This window comes from Lissotriton helveticus, chromosome 5_1 (genome assembly GCF_964261635.1).
Source record: "Lissotriton helveticus chromosome 5_1, aLisHel1.1, whole genome shotgun sequence".
NCBI classification, from domain to species: domain Eukaryota; kingdom Metazoa; phylum Chordata; class Amphibia; order Caudata; family Salamandridae; genus Lissotriton; species Lissotriton helveticus.
This window is the reverse complement of record NC_136065.1, coordinates 419,525,388-419,542,589: the sequence shown is the minus strand read 5'-3', so window position 1 is coordinate 419,542,589 and position 17,202 is coordinate 419,525,388.

Below are 17,202 nucleotides of genomic sequence, written 5' to 3'. Positions count from 1 at the left end.
AGGAAATGTTAATGTTCTAAATTGAGATAAATGAGAAAAAAGAAACTTAATTAATATGTGATGAGAAAGAATATGAATCAGTAATGAATTTACAATTGGACACTGCCCTTGTAATTTGACAAATAAAAAGTATGATCTAAGAAAATATTGGAATAAGAACTTAACTCAAAATGACTCTGATAATTCTGATGAAGCTTGTATGCATTCTGAGTAAATCAGAATATAAATCTTTTTTAAAGACCAGTTGCATTAAAAAGGCATCGGATATGGAAGAACATTGTTTAATCAAAATAAAAATAAAAACGAAGACCAATTAGTAGGAAAGAGAAGAAATATGGGATATATCAATGAGAATAATGATGAACTCAATCACCTGCAGAACTGAAAGTACCAGAGAAAGGGCTAAGCTTTTCTCCAAGCAGAAATGTGAATTCAATACATTTTCATAAATTTACACAAATATATAAACTTAAATATGTGAACCAATGTTTACATTTAGAAGAAAATGTAAGTTGAATAAATTCCACAATTTAAAAGAAAATTAAAGCTAAGTGACTGGGTAAAATGTGTTGAATCTAGGGCCCTATTCAGAAGTACTAAATCACACTGGGATCCGAGATGCTGAGAGGACCTCTTAAATGTAGTTAAAAACAAACAGATCAAAACCTTATTACGAATAGTTAGCCATGGCATTTATCATCTTACCAAGTGACCCAAGTTAAACATCCAACCAAGTGATTGGGTTTTCCTCTTTATTCACTTTATTTCACTTTGTTGCTGACTCTTCAATAATAGTATAGAAGGCAGTAATCTTCAGCTCAAGAGCTTTAATAGCTATCCCATTATCTCCTCTCAGGCAGAAATTGAGAAAGTTGTAACTTACCAGAGACAGGTCAAGGTGACAGACATGGATAAGGTCCATTTAGTCATGTTCCACTCGGAACTTAAGATAAGGGTTCCATATATTACAATCATTTTTACCATCATTGACAAAGGAGCACCAATTCCTGGTCCATTGAAGGGAGCTTATAGTGTAGCTATTTTTAAAAATGACTGTGGAGGTAAATATTGTCCTATTAATTGTTTGCATAACCTCCAAATGTCTTTTAGCGAACAAGATTCTGATTAATTAATCAACTGGATTATGAATAATAACTAATGAACCACTCCAAGCAGGATTTAGAGCAAGACCTGGACCTGAGCTCCAGAATTTTCTCTTTCTCATGACCAAGTGGAGGGCAGTTGATATCAATGAGGGGGGGGGGGGTATTTTTCTATTTCTTTTGTTGATCTTCATCCCACTTTCAAGGGATAATTATGCCCAGGTCATGTAGGATCCAAATAGCAAACTCATTGATAACAATATTGTTTAAAAATAAGTTTGCCAGAGCTAAAGTTTTGGCTCCCAAATTACTCCAGCTTATATCTATGGTTGTCAGGCTAGAGGGTACTGGTATTACTTTTTGCCGACAATGCCATCCTTATTTCAATATCTCATAAGGACCTATAAACCCCTATATTTAGGTTTTCCATAATCAAGGTGAACCATGGGCTAAAACGTATCAAACAGAAAACCAAAGTCACAGCCTTCAAAAGATGGAAGCACTATAGTGGGAATATTGACTTGGCACAGAACTTCTTCAGGAGGTTAAAATAATTTGACTAGCTAGGAATCTGATCATCTGATTCTAATTCATGGGCATATAAAATGTATTTGAAATCCCCTTCAATTAAAGCAAAGGGCTTCATCGATAGTTATGTTTGCTAAGAAGGTACCCTTTTATCAAATTTCCCCAGCAATTAAAATGTACAAAGTCTAAATTACAAGTGCCACTCTCTATGGTGCAGAACATTGGGGATAGCTGTGGCAAAGGAAAGGGTAGAAGGGAACAACTTTATTGGGTCACGTCTGAATTTAGGCCAGGGAACCCCATTACTGCCACTAAGATAAGATCTTCCACTAAAGCTTGTTGCAGAGCTTGGGAAACTAAACCCCATTTTCTACTGGCTTTGTATTTGGAGCACCAATGAATTGAAGCTGTACAGAGGTGCACTTAGTGACATAATTCATTATTCTAACACTCGTAGGATCCCTTGGTTGAAGTATGTGAAGAGATCTTTGTTTGACCTAGACCTAAGAAACTGCTGGTATAATCCTTCATCTATTCCGCCAGCTTTGGTTATTAATGCTAAGCAAAGGTACTGGGACCTTTCCCAGCAACAAAGAGATTTTCAAATTTTCTTGATAGTCAGACCGAAGATTGTTTGCTTGATACATGCGCATTCAAGTCAGAGAAATTTGTAGACCACATTAACCCTTTGCTTTCAAGATTCTTTTATTTGAAGTTCAGATTTGGTGCCACTTTTACATCATCTTGGTAGCTTTCATTTGTTAAGTCTAATTTGTGCCCTGTATGTTGCTGTTCCAAAGATTCAAACGGATATGTGTTGTTCTTTTGCATTGCTCATTCAAAACCTATAATTAGATGGATTTCACTTTTGTGTCAGCCATTGGGGGTATTAAAGTACTCAGAATTTGTAAAACCGACACCAGTATGCCTGTGGTTTTGCTCTTCTATATTTTTACATGCAGCATGGCCCATACAACTCAAACGCTTGAGGAATGGCAATATGTTTCTGACCAACAATCGTAACTATGTTATAGAATGTATTTTAATGGCTGTCTTTAAAGTGTTGATGAGCTTATTGTTTTATGATTTTAAATACATTTTAATTTTTTTTAATTTTGTTGATGGATTTTCTTACCAAATCTGACAATAAATATTGATTGATTGAATGATTGCTATCATAAAAATTGCTCTAGTCATAATTCCACTTCTGATGTACCTTGTACTTTTTCGCTGAGGTATACTGAAGAGATTGCTCAATCAGAGATCAACAACTACTTAAGTAGCTATGACCTAGAAATTAAAACTGATCAAAATCCAAGTACCAACTCATGGTTAAGTCTACATTTACTCCAAACATAGGAACATATATTCTCATTGGGGCATTTCAGACGTGTAGTCATGTAGTGAGGACAAAGGCTTGGAAACAAAGATATTATATACAATGATAAAAGAAATGGTATAAAGTCCATAAAATTAAGAAAAGTGATAATATCATCACAACAAGAGCTGATAAATCAAGTAAGAGCCATAATAATGTAAATGTAAATGTACATGTATGCATATAGCGCAAATCACCGACACGGTATCTAAGCGCTTGCTTAGGGAACCCGTCCTGGTATTCCCCTGTGAGATACCCCGGCAGGGTATCCACAAGGTGAAAGCCAGGCATCCCACCACGAGGGATAATAATCTATAAAACTCCTAGAGATTTGGTTTCAGTGTAACCCAAACTTAAACTGCAAAACCTCCAAAGTATCTGCTTTTTGCCTTACTGAGATCTTTAAGAAAAGTTTTTCCTCATGCCCTTGTCACATCCTGCATTGACTATGACAAGTCTTTGTAATATGGCCTTCCACATTATCATCTACACTGTCTTCAAATAGTTAAAAATGCAGCCCCTAGACTACTTCTCAATATACCTCAACACAGTTTGATCACAAGTTATCTTTTGCAGCCACACTGGCTACATACAGCAATGCACTCCATTTTAAAGCCCCTCGGTTTGGTTTTCAGATCCTTTTCCAATAATGGACCTAGTTATCAGTGTGACCTGCAACATCACTACCAACACACTTGTGAGCTTCACACTATCCAATACCAGCCTGACTTTTGTACACAGGCAGGGTGTACTGTCTTACTGTTACGTGGCTCCTAAATTCTGCAACAGCCTAAATATTTCCCTTGTTCTCTCTGAATCAGCTTTCAGAAAAAAACTTAAGGCCTGGCTGTTAACTTATTAGATGCTCTTCCTCTTGTCCTTCTGCTCAGTTATTAGCACGAGGACACCCCTTTGTGTCAGAGTGCGCTATTCAATGTAATGTATTGATTTATTCGTTCATTCATTCCTTCTGGAAATGCTAAATACCAAAGATTACCTCACTGAAGTAAAACATCAGCTGTCCGATGTGAAAACATATGAAGGTTTAACAAATGATCCACCAAAGCAATTTTAACATTTCTATTTGATATGTTGAAAAAGTTTCTGGCTAATGCACTGTTTTACAAGGAAGAATTTAGTTTCCTATGGTGTGAAAAAACTAAAATGGCAACATTCCAGGTTCTCCCAAAAATCATCAGGGAAAGCAATCCATTCTCCATTAGATAAATTGAGGCTGGAATTCGAAATTTAACTAAAAAATCTTTCAGTATATACTGATCAATATGTTTGCTTATTATTAACCTACAAGATACAACTGATTTCCTTTGAAGGATAAATGGTGTAAATACGGATCCAGATATGTGACTGTCACTATAGATGTAACATTATGGAGTTGCAATAAACATAAAGATGGTCTCATCACAATAAATTACATATTGAGAATTAGATTAACAAGTTATTTGCACTATACTCAAATTCTGCTTAAAAAGTTTCAGTTTATCTTGACCCATAACTATTTTATCTTTGATGGCCAACCCTTTTTACAACAGCATGGGACTGCGAGGGGCAGTAGATTTGTTTGCTCATATTTCAAAAATATGATGGGTTTGTCTAATTGCCAAATACAAAGATATGGTCAATAAATCTCAGCCAAGTGACTTAGAGTTTGGTGGATGGGATACACTGTCGCAAATGAGACAGATACCTTGTTCACTGTATTGCAAGTGCACTGTATCCTATGGCCCTTGTAATACAGCAGACAGGATATCCATCACGTTTGCGACAGAACATCTCATCAGCTAAACTCTAAATAATTTGGCTGAGATTCATTGACCATGTCTTTGTCATTTACTAAGTGGACCATTTGTAGACTTTTGTACAAGAGCAAATTAATACTTTACAAGATATTGATTTGAAAATAACCTCAAGAAAATATGACTTGATGTACTAGGTATAGTAAAACAAACCAGAAACTACCTACATTTTTTCATTAAAAAACTGTGGTAATTGCAACTTTTAACAAGATAGCATGCCATTTGATTTCACTCATCAACAGTATTCACCATGTGCAAAATGAAGATAAAGGTGCGCATGTAGCACCAAAGGGTGTTTTAAGAAAGAGGCAAAAGAATCACTAAATGATTCCTTCATACAGGATATCAACAAAAGGCCTTAGTTTGGGCATTCCACTGAGCAAACGTACAAGATAGAGACGTACTTCTTTTTCTCACTACTGATACAATAACTAGACAAACTAAGCAGAGCCTGAAAATTAAGGTGAGAAATGATAGAAGGAAATAAGACTGATTACACAGTATAATGCAGATCACTGTCACGTTAACAAATTGTAACTAAATACTGGCATTTAGTAACACATTAGGAATATTTAGAGGCAATAAATCAACACAAAAGAACATGTAACAAGCTACCAAATCTAATTGATATTTCGACCACATCATATTGTTTGTCTCTTAAAACATGCCTTCAACTCAATATGGTTACCACTGTTCCCCTAAAGTTTTTATTCCTATGGTCACTGAAAATATTGTAAATTTGGTAACAAATATGTTTAATATGTCAAAAATGGAGGATGCTTGAAAAAAAACAAATGAATATTATGTTTATATATTGTCAAAAACGTTTTGTCCTGTACGTAATAATCTGTTCATGTTTCGAGTTGTATGTAGGAATCTTTATTTGTCCAGTGAAGATGATGATAATGGAATACTTCTGAACTATTAATAATAAACACTGTAAATATGCACTGACTGAACATGAACACTTGGAATATAATAGGGACAGTTCATGGATACAGTTCTTGGGAATCTAACAAGTATAAATGAAATTTTGTAGCGGAGACAGAGAGCACTTGCTCAGACACAATGTTATCTATATTTCTCTGTTTAAGAACTTGTACCCTTTGGTGCAAACACACATTTGGAGCTTACTTCTCTTTTATAACAAGTAATGGTCTATGTCTTGAATTGATAATAACATAGATTTTATTTGAAGCTGCCAGTAGATGAAGCAATCGAACAAACAAGAAATTAATCTCAATGTGTGTTTTTTGTGCACCAGTCATCTTGGAAAAAGCATATTACGAGCACCAATTGTTAACATGAAATTGGAAGATGGAATACTTAATTTGACAAGAATAAGTTTATCATTATGGTTAAGACGTTCAGTGGCTCAAAACATTATTGGCCAGATTTGAAAAGCTATTTTGAGGTCGCATGCAGTTCCATTCACAGACTCAGGCAGTTTTCCTCCGCAAAGATCCTTTTTAAATGTACAAACACCAAATTGTGATTCGTCAACTTGTTACCGAATTGCAATTTATGTTTGCTAAGCAATTCCAGTTTGGCATTTAGAAGGGGTGTGTTTCAGGTGTCTCTTTCAAATACAGAATATTAGGGATCTGCCGTGGCCCGTGGAAGGAGTTACGGTTGGGCAGGGAAGTGGGGAGGGGGAGGGTCAGGGTGGTGGGGGCTAAAAACCGGCATATGGATAATTGCAGGTAAGTAAACAATTGAATGAATAAAAACGAATTTCGTAGCGCGCACTGCATCGCATTTTGCGATGCAAAGCGCGCTACGAAATTCGTTATATTAATTAAATTGTTTACTTACCTGCAATTATCCATATGCCGGTATTTAGCACTCCCCACCCTGCCCTCCCCCTCCCCGCCTCCCTGCCCCACCGTAACTCCCTCCTCGGGCCGTGCCTGGTAGGGATATGTATTCATGTTTTCATACAGAATTCCAATCGCAACACATTAATATTTTACCACCAATCCAAAATTGGTGATAACCCATTCACAAATGGGAAGGGGGCCCAATGGAACCCCTTTCACTTTGAGACTGTTAACCAAAATATTTTTTCAGATCAGCCAGTGTTCCAATAGCCCACTGGTTACTCCTAAAAAAAAAGAAACTTACATTTTTCTTTTTTAAAATGTTAAATGCATCCCACTTTCCTTTAAGGAAAAAAGGCAGCAAAAAAAATGATTGATTCATTAAAAAGCAATCCAATACATGATCGTTTGCTGACCTAGACAGGCCACCATCCCTTTGACGACAGCAGTTCCTAGGGGGGGGGTAACAAATTGCTACTTCATTAATGTTCAGGAGGTAGATTGAATTGCGCTCACTAGGAATCGCTATATAAATTAAAACCTTTCATAAATTAGGAATAGTGATTTCCTAATTGTGATTCAGGCATAATCACAATTAGGAAATCAATATTATAAATATTTCTACATCTGGCGTTGTGTTTAAGAATTGACACTCTGCTCCATTCGCCCTGTTCCCACCAGAAGCGGCCGCTCCTCACGCTGCTCCCCTGCTCTACCTGGTATCGTAGTGCTATACCGCCTAACTGCTGCCTGCCACCTCGCCTTGCTACCACTATTGCTATTGCCAGATCGTGCACATTATTATAACGTAGCGCTAGATTGCCTGACTGTTTAACTAATCGCTAAGCATAATTATTTCGTAGAGCGAGACTGCCAAAGTGCGCTGTAACTTTCTTTTCAATTGTACTGTTTTAATTGTAATTGTATCTGCCTGAAGATATCACCCTTGCCTGATTGTGCCGGTGCCACTGCCATTCGCATCGCGCTTTATGTGACTGTGCCCCAATCCTGTCTCGATCTTGGCTTGCTGCCATTTTGTTTTTTGTTGTTGTTGTGACTCCCTGGCCGGATATCCACCCCGCTCCCGCCTCCCAGCTGCTCCTCCCTCGCCCCTCCCCTCCCACTGTCCACATATGTCAGATGCTTTAACGCGCAGCGTTCACGCGCAGCGGTTGCGCCCCATGCGTGCCGAAGGTGCGCCAAAGATAAGCCCGTCTACGCCCGTCCGCGCCTGGACCGCGCCCAGCGCCAGACCCCCTGCTCCCCGGATTTCCCATTTCTCCCGCTTAACGTACGACGCCGCTTCCCTCTCAGCACTTAACCCCGGCCGATTCCCTAACTGCTACGAAGCCGCCCCAGGTCACACCCATGGACCCTTCACCTGCCACTCCTGCCAGTTTGACTGCATCAGGACCCACACCAAATCAACTAATCTCAAACAGAGCTCCGACAACAACCACCTAAAGTGCATCCTGCTCAACACCCGCTCGGTCCACAGACACTCCATAGAACTTTGGAACTTACTCGACACCACATCGCCGGACATCGCCTTCCTTACAGAAACCTGGATGAACGCCTCATCTGCGCCCGACATCGCCAAAGCCATCCCGGACGGCCACAAGATCATCCGAAAAGACCACATCAACCAAACGGGAGGAGGCATAGCCATCATCCATAAGAACACCATCCGCATCACGACCAGTTCCGACGATAACCTCGCTCCCGCCGAACACCTTCACTTTCAGATCCACACCGACCTCAAGACCACACTTAGAGGCACCCTCATCTACAGACCTCCAGGACCCCGCACATAATTCAGCGAAGACATCACCGACTTCATCAGCCCACATGCCCTCTCCTCCGAGAACTACATCCAGTGGGAGACCTCAACTTCCACCTGGAAAAGAATAACGACAACAACACCACCACCCTTCTGGACAACCTGGCCAATCTCGGACTCAAACAACTTGTTGACACCCCCACCCACCTTGCCTGACACACGCTCGACCCCATCTTCACCTCCAGCAAGCACATCTCCTTCGATCACACCACAGCTCTCCACTGGACGGACCATAGCTGCGTTCACTTCAACTACAAAAAGACCATGAACCACAACCCCCAACAACCTATTCCCCGAAGAAATTGGAACAAAATCACCACCGACCAGCTCTTCACATCGCTTCACCTAAACCCTCCTGCCAAATCATTGAACCCAAACCAAGCAGCCACCAACCTCACACAATGGATCACCCTCAGCGCCGACGAACTAGCACCCTTGAAAAATCACCAAATCAAGCAAGGTAGCAAAAAAGCCCCCTGGTTCAACGATGACCTTAAAAAATCCAAGAAACTCTGCCGCACCCTCGAGAAAGCATGGAGAAAAAACCCAACCACTGACAACCTGGCCACCTTCAAGAACGCCACCCGCAAACACCACCAACTTATCCGATACAGCAAGAAATCAGCGCTCAAAGATCGACTTGACAACAACACCCAAAACAGCAAGGAACTATTCAACATCGTAAATGAATTTACCAACCCCACCGCCGGCACCAACGACATCACTCCCTCCCAAGACCTCTGCGACTCTTTATCCTCATTCTTCCACAACAAAATCGCCGACATACACAACAGCTTTGAAAACCAGTCCGAAGACCAGCCAACACCACCCACACCTGAACCAAAACAGCACTCTATCAACCTTTGCGCCTGGAACCCAATCACTACTGAAGACACCATCCACCTGATGAACTCCATCCACTCAGGATCGCCAACCGACCCATGCCCCCACCACATCTTCAAAAAAGCAGACTCCATCATCGCCCCCCACCTCCGCGATGTCATTAACTGTTCCTTCAACTCCGCCACCTTCCCGGAAATCTGGAAACATGCCGAACTCAGCGCCCTACTGAAGAAACCCACAGCAGACCCCTCTGAACTTAAGAACTACCGCCCCATCTCGCTCCTCCCATTCCCTGCCAAAGTCATCGAGAAAGCCGTCAACAATCAGCTCGCCGCCTTCCTTGAAACCAACAAATCCCTCGACCCCTCACAGTCCGGCTTCTGAGCCAAACACAGCACCGAAACCGCCCTCATCGCAGCTACAGACGACATCCGCACGCTACTGGACAACGGAGAAACAGCTGCCCTCATCCTACTTGACCTCTCCGCCGCCTTCGACACAGTCTGCCACAACACCCTTATACAACGCCTCAGCAACGTCGGAATACAAGGAAAAGCTTTGGACTGGATCATCTCGTTCCTCGCCGGGAGAACCCAGAGAGTCCGCCTCCCCCCATTCAAATCAGAGGCCACCAAAGTCATCTGCGGCGTACCACAAGGATCATCACTCAGTCCCACCCTCTTCAACGTTTACATGAGTCCCCTCGCATCTATCGCGCGACATCACAACCTCAACATCATCTCCTACGCTGACGACACCCAGCTGATCCTCTCCCTCACCAAAGACCCAAACACCGCCAAAACCAACCTACACGAAGGAATGAAAGAAGTAGCCGAATGGATGAAGAACAGCCGTCTAAAATTAAACCCGGTCAAAACGGAAGTCCTCATCTTAGGATCATTCCCCTCTGCCTGGGACGACTCATGGTGGCCACCGGCCTTGGGTACAGCACTCATACCTACTGATCACGCACGCAACCTGGGCTTCATCCTGGACTCCTCCCTCTCGATGACCAGACAAGTCAACGCCGTCTCATCATCATGCTTCAACATCCTACGCATGCTCAAAAAAATCTTCCGTTGGATCCCCACCGAAACAAGAAAGACAGTCACCCACGCACTGGTCACAAGCCCTTTACGCCGGAACCACAGCCAAACTACAGAAAAAACTCCAACGCATCCAAAACGCCTCAGCCAGACTCATACTGGACATCCCCCGTCAAGCTCACATTTCCGGTCACCTGAAAGACCTCCACTGGCTCCCCATCAACAAAAGAATAACGTTCCGTCTCCTCACCCACGCACACAAGGCCCTCTACGACCTAGGACCCGAATGCCTCAACACACGACTGTCCTTCTACACCCCCACCCGCCAACTACGATCGTCCAATCAAGCCCTAGCCGCAATTCCGCGCATCCATAGGTCCACCATGGGAGGAAGATCCTTCTCCTACTTAGCGGCCAAAACCTGGAATTCTCTCCCCACCCCCCTCCGCCTTACACAGAACCACCTCTCCTTCAGAAAGCAGCTAAAAACCTGGCTATTCGATAAGTAAAGCACCCTCCCTCCCTCAAGCGCCTTGAGACCCTCTGGGTGAGTAGTGCGCTATACAAATTTCTGAACTTGAACTTGAACTTGAACTATATGTTTCTGTGAAATGCTGAAGATAAGAAAATGTGGTCTCCCAAATCACGCTGTGTTGGTGTGGAGCAGAATAATTTTGAATATTTTATAAATGGAAGTATAAGGCAATCTTTGATATTTTTAAAAAGGAAAATAAAAAAAAGTAGTTATCCTAATAAATGTTCGTTCAAAAATCAACTTTTAAAATGTTAGGTTTGTAAAATCAAGGGAAAGTAACCAAGGAGGAGTTTGGTATTCGATGAAATGTACAATCAAGCAAAAATTAACATAACATCCTCAGGTATGCCTCTCGCACTTTAGGTCTCTCCTGTGGCAGTGCGGGCACTGGTGATGGACCTCCGTTGTGGTCTACCTGAAAAAAGGAAAGGGAAAGCGAACACTTTAGTTATGTTAACAGGACTAACACTAGAAACCCACATCTATTGCTTAAGTAATCGTACCAATTCCCTCGCTCCTTGTCCTAATCTCAACAAGAATTTCTTGCCCTATGAATACCTCAAAATATTATTTCTTCTCCCCTTCATACATTTTCAGTGTATTATGGCGTAGGTGATGTGATGATGTAGGGGTGCCTGCAGTAGAAGGGATAATTTATAACTGATACTGTTGGCCTTTGGCTAAAAGAAGAGGGAGCAGTGTTGCTGCATACAAAACCTGTAACATTTTATAATTATCTTTGTCCAGGGTAACATTACACTACATTTACTTAATCTGAACTTTTATGGACAATCGGTTCGTGTGAACTCCCAAGGCCTCAGTAGGTTCTAGAGGATAATAAATATGTATGATGTAGCATGTATGTCATGGTCTGTTTTAGAGTTGCCAATAGTCGTCTTTCATTAGTTTTTTTCTTTCAGTTCAGCATTGATGTATACATCCCCACTTATTTTAAGGAAGTTAAGAACACACCCATTTAAATCCTTCAGGATTAATGGGATCCAAGTACATTTTATTTTGCAGGAAAAATCTTGCAAAATTGATACGTTGTGAGTTCTGCTTTTCATTAATTTAACAAAACTTGTTCTCATTTCGCTTGATTTTTACCCACAGGAGCCAGAATGCAGCATAAAACGTCTCTTGCTTGTGGGCAAATTATAACCACAGCCAAGAGACATTTTTCTGCAATACAGCCTCCTGCCTTTACCTCGTGAGACTTCTTAAAGTGAGATATAACCTTACGCTCGATTCTCGTGTGAGATACTGACCAAGGAAATTTCATGCAATTTTTTCAGAATTCCCCGAAAAAATGCAATATGCTCACCAATGTTTTATTTTATGGAATCATAGTAGCATCAGTCACTAATGTTTGTATTGTTGAGAAAACATACACATAATTCTACAGCGTCCATACCACAGAGGTCATTGGACTAGTAAGTCAAACGAATAGCATTATGACTTTTATTTTCGCTTTAATTTTCACACCATACCTTTCTCATAATTTACATTCCTAAGTGAAGTATGTAATTCAGTGCAGGTATGAAGATGATCTGTTATTACTGAAAATAATCCCCTCTTCCACAAAATCAAAACTTAAGTATTGGTTTGAGACTCCTAGTCTAAGCTGCAAAAGTCAAGATTTATTGTTTCTATGATAGCATATACCGCAAAAAAAATCTGAAATGAATCTGAATCTCTTCTTTCACGTTTCCCGGAATTTTACATGGTTCCCTGATAAAAATTAAAATTGCTTCGATACAAGTACAAATAAAGACGTGTCTAAAAGTGCAAAAGATTTATATTCAGGTTTCCATTCACATGAAAGCTACACCTAAAACAGATTACCCAATTTAAAACTCTTTTGACCTTTCTGATTTTACAAGCTCGGTATTTTTATATTTGTATCCATTCACGAAGAGATCAAGTAAATTCGAAGGAGGCCAGATTCTGTTTATCTCCCTATTTAGGCAGCCATATGTACTAGTCAGACTATAATTGGGGAATCAAGTTGCTACACAGTCTTTTTCACATGTATGTACTTTACATTTTATCATCCTCTGGTCTTCTTTAAACCATTTAACTGTAGATCTACTTTATAAAGAAATAAGAACATCTGAAAATTGACATTGTTCTATGTATCCATAAATCCTAACCAATGCTAGAACTGAGATTAAACTGGAAACCTGAAGTACTTAGCAAGATGCAGGACCATCCATTGTTCCCACTTTTCTGCTTCATGTAAAGACTCAATCCCGTTATTGGGTCCACTTTTTCTCATGCCCATTACTCAGGATATTCTGTACTCAGCCCATGTCGTTGGGAGTCATGCAATATTCCAAACCAGGAGCAGTCTCAATGGCTGAGTATTTTATCTACCGCCATTAAATAAAAAAACACATTTGCTCATCGCACTTCAGATTTGTGCTCTGAATGGTCACTTAGAAATGTGGATATGAAAGTAATATACATGTTTTGCTTTTTATCATTTAAAAACATGTTAGCATTAGAAAAGGTTTGTGTCATAATACATTTTAAACCCATTGCATATTTTACGGTGTTCCGCTCTTTTTTGTGTCCGACTAACTTTGATTTTCAACTACCAAGAACATATTTCATTGACTCATGTTTTTCGGAACACAATAGTGAGCCACGGGGATAATTTGCTCTGTTTTCTGAAATAACATGTTTTTTTTTGTTTAAGTTCAAAAGAATTTCATTAAAGATAATGAATCAACATAACATAAAGCGTGAGAGTATCACAGAATAATGGCATTTGAAAAATATACAAAAATAGTAAAGAGTACATAATGCAAAAAGAGAAATTGTATACAGTAATACTTTAAAACAATGTCATTGTCGAATAGTGTCAACATGTTTGAAGCATACATCAATAACAATAATGAGAAATAGATCACAAGGGCGCCTAATTCACAAAGAAACCTTTAGTGCTACGAAACAATCACATACTTTAAATGCTAAGAAAATACAGTAAGTGTAAAGCGCTCAATGAAGGGGTTCTGCAAACGTTTAGGTAGATAATATTGCGAATTTAAAGACTTAAAAGGACCCCGTTGCGTGATTAGCACCATAGGTACAATAGATTATCCTTGTTTTTATATTTGCAATGTTTGTTATCAGATGTATCATTATACCAACACACTGTACATACATTAAGCAATTTAACAAACCATAGCTCAATACTAAGAATAAATAAGAAATAGGACATATGAACTCAGCCACTTCTGAGAACTCTCACAAGAAATCCATTACAGAATTACAGAACCAAACACATAAAAGAGGTTCTTCAGGCCAAGCCCCTCTCTTCCACTTCCTTGAAATTGTGTACCAGTTACAATCGGAACATAACTTATATCCTTGAAAATGTTGACAAATTTCAGTGAGCAAGATACTTCCTTGAATTATGGGGACCTGTGTCTTCAGAGGCAGTGGCCCTGTCCTTCCCACTCCCTCTGGGGGACACTAAAGGATGGACTTGCTGAGGTCCCCAGAGAAGAGGGCTCACCTCCTTCTGTAGCTAGATCCTTTTGAGGATACCTCTGAAGATGGACCACCAACGTCACACAGGAGCCTAGCAAGTGTTTAAGGGGCTGCAGGGTTGAGGAGTGCAGCAGTGATTGCAAATTACCTTGAAAGCCATGGGCTGCCACTGAGGAAGACACAGAGCTAAAGTGACTAGTAGGAACCCAGACAGAGGAGCAGGTCCTGGGTCCTACTCAGATCCTTCTGCTGAAAGGAGGACACAAGCAAGAAGGCAGGCTTTGAGCTCTCCCTCCTTGAAAGGGGAGCAGGAGAAAAATTAGCTCCTGAAAGGCCAGGAGATCTTTAATTGACTCTTCTAGTGGTTGAAGCATGCCACTATAAGGAAAGACCCTCAAACATTGTCTAAAAGACCCAAAAGCAGCTGTCAATAAAAGCATTTCTTCTACTTGTTTGTTGGCAGTCTGCCTGGTAAATTTCCAAGGCTATTGAGCGAGAAAGCCAATGCACCACCTCATAATTGCCTAGATAGGATATGGGGAGGGCCAGTTCCATGGAGGACTAGAGTGCCCTCGTCTTCATTTCACCCCTGAGTAGATCCAGTGCCTTGAGCAGTCCTTAGTCCAAGTGCAGCAGTACTTGAGTATCACCTTTGGTGCTTTGAGGGACACACCAAGGGACACGTTTGTGCAGCTCTAGTGTTGCTCTTCGAGCCTATCACAGTGGGAATTGGTAAGAGTGGAGATCAAGTTATGGGCTTCGCCACATTACAGACATGCAGACAGGAGCATGTGGAAAAAAAAGAAGTCTCTCAGTCTACACGGTGTAGGCAGACATGAGGAAAGGACTAGCCAGTTAACTAGCTAGACCTTTGAGTGTGCAAGCAGGTGTGGAACTGATCAGATTTGTGGTCACACAATCCTGATTTTGAGTGTTGGATACCTCGCACAAGGGTAGGGAGCACTGCTACAAACAGAAAAAAACTATGCTCTAGCAGGCATTTTATTGTATGACAAAAGATGAATAAGGAAAAATGACAAGACTGCAGTGACAAATTCGAAGATCTTGCCACAAGTGTTGAAAACATGCCCCCTGACCCCATTCAGAGACTCAGAATAAGCATATCTGTCCGGGGGTGCCCAAATTAAGGCAGTGGCACCACATATAGTGTTTAAAGACATGCTGCTACAGTAGCCTTAACTAAAAAAAGAAAAGATTTGAGATGCCACCCTAAGTCTCCCAAGTAGAGGAATTACTGACCGCAGGAGACATGTTCTAAATTTTTTAATACTTTTGGAGCTGTGACTTTTAGTTATATGGCTATTGTAGGCAGAGACCTTTTTATCTAGATAGTATGATGGCCTTGTAGCTAGTTTAAATGTGGAAAAAGACTCATACAGTATGTAATGTTGACTATTGTAAACGTTGTTGCCGGTAGCATTTTCAGCATTGATTTATAGTTTTTTTTTATAGAATGTTCTTAAAAGATAGTACCACAATGCCTGTTTGTCATTATTGGCTGTGTCCTGTCTTGTGTTTATATTTTATCCTAACTAATTTGGTGATATATTGACAAAATCAGTAGCATTCACTTTTGATAACTGCTCCCTTTATCTTGTTTTAGGCTCACAGTGAGTGATATTGTCTTTTTTATACATGTAAGTGCTTGCTGGTGCACAGACCATTTGCCTTGCCTTCAGCACAGGGGTACAGAGTACATTTATTTTGTTACCTGCATTGCAGCACCTTTCTTTAGTGTGCACCCCCTCTTGGTTGTGAGACCCTTTGGAGAGTGTCAGCATAGGTGTTTCCATCTGCCATTGTTGTATATGTGAATATTTGCATAGTATTTAGTAGTGTACGGTATAAAGAACTTCTCCGTTTTAAAAGAAAATAACTGAATAAACGGTGATTTATTATAAGGGCTGTTTGCTATGTTGCTGAGTCTAGTCCACAGTACCTCCCCCGAGTAAGCTGTGATCTTTTCTGCCTCACTATCCTGAACTCAAAGTGCTAGAAAGGGGCACTGTATTCCCAGGTAGGGGGTTATGCAGTAAAGAGGCCCCAATAATTCAGTGATGAAAGACCCCAATTATTACAATGGGCTGCCTTAGGACAACCTGACCTGGATTTCTGACTGGCTATGAAGTTCAGAAAGGAAGTGAGAAGCCAATTATTACAAATTCTGAAGTCTAGCAGATAGATGCGATCCTAAACTGAGATAAAGAGAATGGTAGTGACTCAGTGGGGAAGAAGATGACAGATTTTGAGTGGAACTTATATGTTGTAAAGTAGACACTGACTTTTTATCAAGTCAAGTCAATAAAGCTTTATTCGACTATGCAAAATAGAACAATGATTACAAAAATGTAAAATCTGAATTAAACAATTGTGCAAATAAGCAATCAGGACCGTCATTATATTACACGTAAGATAATAAAAACAAGATTAAAAAAGACACATTGTTAAAAAAAAGATACATAAAACAATCATTAGCTCATCGGCAGGGGTAGAAGAGCCCACAGGGCCACTTGAGCTCTATTTTACACACTAATGGGACATATCGTCTTGCGTTTTATCCTTCGTTGATTTGTTAGAACGTATAATCCACATCCACCTCAAAAATCTTGCCACCGAAATTGCATACCTGGGAGATGGATCTGTGCAAAGGATACGCAAGGCTACAACATGTGATCCTGTGCCCAGGTTCGAACATAGCTGAACCAACCAAACCTTCCATGGGCTAACGTACGAAGGGCAGACAAAAAACACATATGTAAATGATTCTACCTGTGTA